Consider the following 6,000-nt stretch of genomic DNA (forward strand, 5'->3'; position numbering starts at 1 on the left):
CGGAAATAAAATTTTTAGGTTTTTTTTTTTTAATTTAAGGTTTCTGCCTTTCATTGGTTTTCCTTTCGTTATTGACTCTTCTCTTTACTTTCTTTTTTTATTTATTTGGTCTCCAAAAGTGCTAAAGTAATGTGTTTATCTGTTTGCTTTTGAACTTCCCTTTAGATTTCTGTAAGGTATTATATCTTTTATTTTTTTTATATCTTTAATTATCTTCTTGTCCTTATGGATATAGTTATCCTATGTTACTAGATGGCCTACTCAAATTAGTTTTGCCACTTGCTCTGTTTATCTCATTTCTTCCTTCATTTTCCATTCTGCATGCAAAATCCTTTGATTTTGTTTCTTTCTTCATTGCTAAAGAAAGGAAAAGGGAAACAAAAGAAAGAAAGAAAAAGGGAAACCGAACAGATAAATTAAAAAACGACAAAAAAAGAAAAAAACGAAAAAAAGAAAGCAAAGATAAAACCGAGCAGATAAACTTAAAGAAAGGAAGAAAAAAACTGGAAAAGCAACGCCAAAACAAAACTCAGCAGATCAACTGAAAGAAAGGGAAAACAAACTAAAACAAGAGCTAAGAGCTCATATGGCACATTTGACGAGGCGAGAAGAGCTAAGAGCCAAGAGATCATATGGTATGAGCTCTAACAAAATTCTATGAATCAATAGATTGATTTAAAAAGGAAAATAAGAGGCTTAATGCCGGTCAAGATTTAAATAAGAGCTCTGAGTAAAAAATTCCTTCTAAATATCAAAATTCATTAAGATCCGATCACCCACACGTAAGTTATAAATATCTAATTTTTTCTAATTTTTCCTCTCCCTTTTGCCCCCCAGATGGTCGAATCTGAGAAAACGACTTTATCAAGTCAAATTGTGCAGCTCCCTGACACGCCTACCAATTTTCATCGCCCTAGCACGTCCAGAAGCACCGAACTCGCCAAATCACTGAACCCCTGCCCCCAACTTCCCCAAAGAGAGCGAATCCAGTACGATTCTGTCAATCACGTATTAAGGACATTTGTTTATTCTATCCACCAAGCTTCATCCCGATTCCTCCACTCCAAGTGTTTTGCCAAGATTTCCCCCTCCAACGCCCCCCAATGTCAAAAGATCTGGTCAGGATTTGAAATAAGAGCTCTGAGACATGAATTCCTTCTAAAGATCAAATTTCATTAAGTTCCGATCATCTATTCGTAAGATATAAATACCCCAATTTTCATGTTTTCCAAGAATTCCGGTTTCCCCCTCCAACTCCCCCGAATGTCACAGGATCTGGTCGGAATTTCAAACTAGAACTTTAAAGCACATGATCCTTCTAAATATCAAATTTCATTAAGATCTGGTCACCCTTTCGTAAGTTACAAATACCTCAATTTTCAAAATTCCCCCCCCCCCCAATTCCACCAAAGAGAGCAGATCCGGTCCAGTTATGTCAGTCACGTATCTTAGACAGGTTTCTATTCTTCCCATCCAGTTTCATCCTGATCTCACCGCTTTAAGTATTTTCTAAGATTTTATGGTCCCCCCAACTACCCCCCCCCCCAATTACGCTTGATCCGGTTGAGATTTAAAATAAGATATCGGAGTTACGTGGTCCTTCTAAATATGAAGTTCCATGAAGATCCGATCACTCCTTCGTAAGTTAAAAATGCGTCATTTTTTCTTATTTTTCAGAATTACCCCCCCCCCCCCCGCAATTGAGCGGATCCGTTCCAATTATGTAAATCACGTATGCAAGACTTCTGCTTATTTTTCCAACCAAGTTTCATCCCAATCCCTCCAATCTAAGCGTTTTCCATCATTTTAGGTTTCCCCACCCCAAACTTCCCCCAATGTCACCAGATCCGGTCAGGATTTAAAATAAGAGCTTTGAGACACGATATCCTTCTAAATATCAAATTTCATGGAGATCCAATCACCCGTTCGTAAGTTAAAAATACCTCATTTTTTCTATTTTTTCAGAATTAATCCCCCCCCCAACTACCCCAAAGAGAGCGAATCCGTTCTGGTTATGTCAATCAAGTATCTAGGACTCGTTTTTTTCCCACCAAGTTTCATCCCGATCCCTCCACTCTAAGTGTTTTCCAAGTTTTAGGTTTCCCCCTCCCAACTCCCCCCCCCCCCCAATGTCACGAGATCCGGTCGGGTTTAAAATAAGAGCTCTGAGCCACGATATCCTTCTAAATATCAAATTTCATTGAGATCCGATCACCCGTTCGTAAGTTAAAAATACCTCTTTTTTTTAATTTTTCAGAAATACCCCCCCCCCCCCCAACTACCCCAAAGAGAGCGGATCCGTTCCGTTTATGTCAATCATCTATCTAGGATTTGTGTTTATTTTTCCCACCATGTTTCATCCCGATCCCTCCACTCCAATTGTTTTCCAAGTTTTAGGTTTCCCCCTCCCAACTCCCCGCCCCCATCACCAGATCCGGTCGGGATTTAAAATAAGAGCTCTAAGACACGATATCTTTTTAAACATCAAATTTCATTGAGATCCGATCACCCGTTCATAAGTTGAAAATACCTCATTTTTTCTAATTTTTAAGAATTACTCCCCCCCAACTACCCCAAAGAGAGCGAATCAGTTCCGATTATGTCAATCATGTATCTGGGACTTGCGCTTATTTTTCCCATCAAGTTTCATCCCGATCCCTCCACTCTAAGTGTGTTCCAAGATTTTAGGTCCCCCCCCTCCAACTCCCCTCAATTTCATCAGACCCGGTCGGGATTTAAAATAAGAGCTCTGAAACACAATATCATTCCAAACATCAAATTTCATTAAGATCCAATCACCCGCTCATAAGTTAAAAATACTTCATTTTTTCTATTTTTTTCGAATTAACCGGCCCCCCACTACCTCCCCCCCCAGATGATCAAATCGGGAAAACGACTATTTCTAATTTAATCTGGTCCGGTCCCTGATACGCTTGCCAAATTTCATCGTCCTAGCTTACCTGGAAGTGCCTAAAGTAGCAAAACTGGGACTTTAGGTTTTTCCCCTCCAACTCCCCCCAATGTCATCAAATCCGGTCGGGATTTAAAATAAGAGCTCTGAGACACAATATCATTCCAAACATCAAATTTCATTAAGATCCAATCACCCGCTCATAAGTTAAAAATACTTCATTTTTTCTATTTTTTGCGAATTAACCGGGCCTCCACTCCCCCCCCCCAGATGGTCAAATCGGGAAAACGACTATTTCTAATTTAATCTGGTCCGGTCCCTGATACGCTTGCCAAATTTCATCGTCCTAGCTTACCTGGAAGTGCCTAAAGTAGCAAAACCGGGACCGACAGACAGTTCGACAGACCGACAGACAGACAGACAGACAGACCCGACAGAATTGGCGATTGCTATATGTCACTTGGTTAATACCAAGTGCCATAAAAAAGAACGGAAATAGAAAACCATGCAGATAAATCTAAAGTAATAAAAAGGGAAACTAAAGAAAGGAAATAAAGATAAAACCAAGCAGATAAACCTAAAGAGAGAAAAAAAAAAGACTTAGCAGATAAATCTAAATAAAGGAAAAAGAGTCTCTTCCAAAGCTTCGGGTTCCATTTTCTCTGCCCTAGTTAAATACTTATTATGTACAACTAAACCTTCAAAGGAAAGCTACAGCTTCTTAAGCTGCTTTGTTGCCATGTGTTTGTAGCTTATTTTTCATTGATTTTTCATCCCTGTTTCCTTTTAAATCTAACGATTGCTATCATCAAAACTGCAGATTATAGTTTTCTTCCCTAGGTCTTCCTGGAGGTTTTCCTCCTTAAAAATTAAATTTTCAGTTCTTTCTAATGTTATAAGATGTATCTAGTTATATAACTTTCCACTAAACTAATTTAAATATGTCTTATTTTCACTGTCCTTTATAATTGTAATTTGTAACTAATTCAACCAGATTTTATTTTCACTATCCTAGGTAAATGTATTTTTGAAATAATCTAACCACATTTTATTTTCATTGTCCTTCGTAATTACATTTACTAATTAATCTATGATTTACTAATCAAATCTAGGGTGATTGTAACTAATCCAACTAAACTTTATTTTTACTGTGCTTGGTAATTGTATTTGCATATAAATGAATAAGTGATTTTTTTTTTTCAGTTTTCTTTCGATTTTCTACTTTGTGAAGGATCTCGAGTGGTTTTTCCATTTCTGGACGGCGATAGTAATCTGACTTTACTGCAATGTTTTTTTCACTAGAAAAATAGTAGCCTATATCTTAACTTTGTATCTATTCAGAATTTAACAGTTTTGTACCTCTTGTAGTGATCAAGAATAGTGCTTTCATAAGATGTGACAAAATCTTCTTTGTTGCTTTCAATTTTTTATATCTTAAAGCACCTAGTACTTTCTAATAGCTGGGACCACAGAATTAATATTAGGGTGGTTCAAATTTTCTTAATCATTTCTAGAGTTCAAATATTTCATATCTTTTTACTGTCATTACTTTATACAAATCCAATAGATGTCAACTCGCAGTCATAATCAATAATCTAAGCGCAACAGAATCCAATTTAATATTTTAATTGAAGCAGCAATTTCTGGTTAAGTTACATTTTTAATGCTCCTGCTGTCTTTTCTGCTCAGCGGATTTGCAAAATGCTCTCAAACTTCTCGCCGCCCTTTACTTGGTTAAAATCCTCCTCTTTTAACCTCAGTTCCCCTCTGTAAGTAAGGTTACATATCTGTGCCCCTTTAAGAAATATTACTTTTAAAGGTCCCTATTGCATAATTTACTAATTCCTGAAGATCCCTATTGCCCCCTTTTTCTGGGATTTGGTTTAGTATCCCAATGCTCTACTGCTTATAAAATTTAGTGTCTAATATCATGATTTGAATTCTATGGTTTTAATATTGACATGAAGGGTATGCAATCAGAAAACTGTTGATTTCCTGGTTTTACTGTTTAAATTTACTTTTGTTACATTTACTTAATTAATTAATTTTCCTGCCGGACGTTTGAACCACCTCAGTAAATCTAGTTATTTTTTTTTTAAATGCCTTTAGAAGTATCTTTTTAATTTTAGGTATAGCTTAATTTTTATTTGGTTTTGAAACAGTCTAGAACTATCTTAGAGAATTTTGAGTAATTGTTGTGCAAAAAATATCCAGCCAATAGGGACCCTGAACTAAGAAAATCAGATCCAAAGACCAACTACTAAAATCCAATATTTATACTGTCGTGCTTAGTGCAAAAAATGTATGTCAGGAAATATTTTTTTTCAAGTAATTAGCGGTTTAATAAAATCATCTCTTGTATATACTTATGGTAAATTATGCTATGTTAACATTTTTTACTCGTTTCCAATTGAGGTATTAAATGAAATTGAGTTTTAATGAGGTCTTGAGGTATGTTCAATGAAAAAACCAAAGATTAATTGACTGCGAAATTTGAATATCCAGTTTACTTCTTTTTTGCAGTGATAAAATATACAAATTTAATGAGTCATTAAGAACAATATCTTAAGATATGATCGCTTGACATATGTAACGTGCAAAGAAAGCACCGAAAAATTATTAGCCTCTTACAATAATTGCAAAAAAGGTAATTTGGATTGCTCCTTGACTTAAATATAAAATATATAAATAAAAAATAAATATATAAAAATAAAAAATTATAAAATATAAAAATAGGAAAACTACATCTGTTTCTTTTTTACGGCACAGCAATGTAGTTATCATATTTTACTAAACTAAATAAATACGACAATACGCAAATAAAAACTAAGCAGATAAGTGAATGTATACAATAATACTGAAAATAAATGCAAGTTGTTGACTAATCTAGATTATTAGAATGCATTAATTTTTATATCTCCGTTTGCGGCATTTGAACGCCAAAGATTAGTTAAAGAGGTTGTGTGTTTTCTTTATGGTTAAAAAGTGTAGGACAACGCTTCCAAGTGTTCCCTTGGGAATGTGGATACTTTTTGCGCAACGTTGCCTAAATTAAGTAGTTGATTTTATTTTATGAAAGCCAAAAAAGC

At 35.3% G+C, this 6,000-nt stretch overlaps 1 protein-coding gene across 3 annotated transcripts in view; it reads left to right on the forward strand.

The window, feature by feature from the left end:
- Positions 1–5,588, forward strand: part of LOC136036355 (probable nuclear hormone receptor HR3) — a 65,182-nt gene extending 59,594 nt beyond the window's left edge. For all 3 annotated transcript variants that reach the window (XM_065718520.1, XM_065718521.1, XM_065718519.1), the window contains one exon: positions 4,115–5,588. The gene's annotated coding sequence lies outside the window, so the exon portion shown is untranslated. The remainder of the gene's footprint in view (positions 1–4,114) is intronic.
- The last annotated feature ends 412 nt before the right edge of the window (positions 5,589–6,000 follow it).

The sequence above is a fragment of the Artemia franciscana genome, chromosome 15 (genome assembly GCF_032884065.1).
Source record: "Artemia franciscana chromosome 15, ASM3288406v1, whole genome shotgun sequence".
Taxonomy (NCBI): domain Eukaryota; kingdom Metazoa; phylum Arthropoda; class Branchiopoda; order Anostraca; family Artemiidae; genus Artemia; species Artemia franciscana.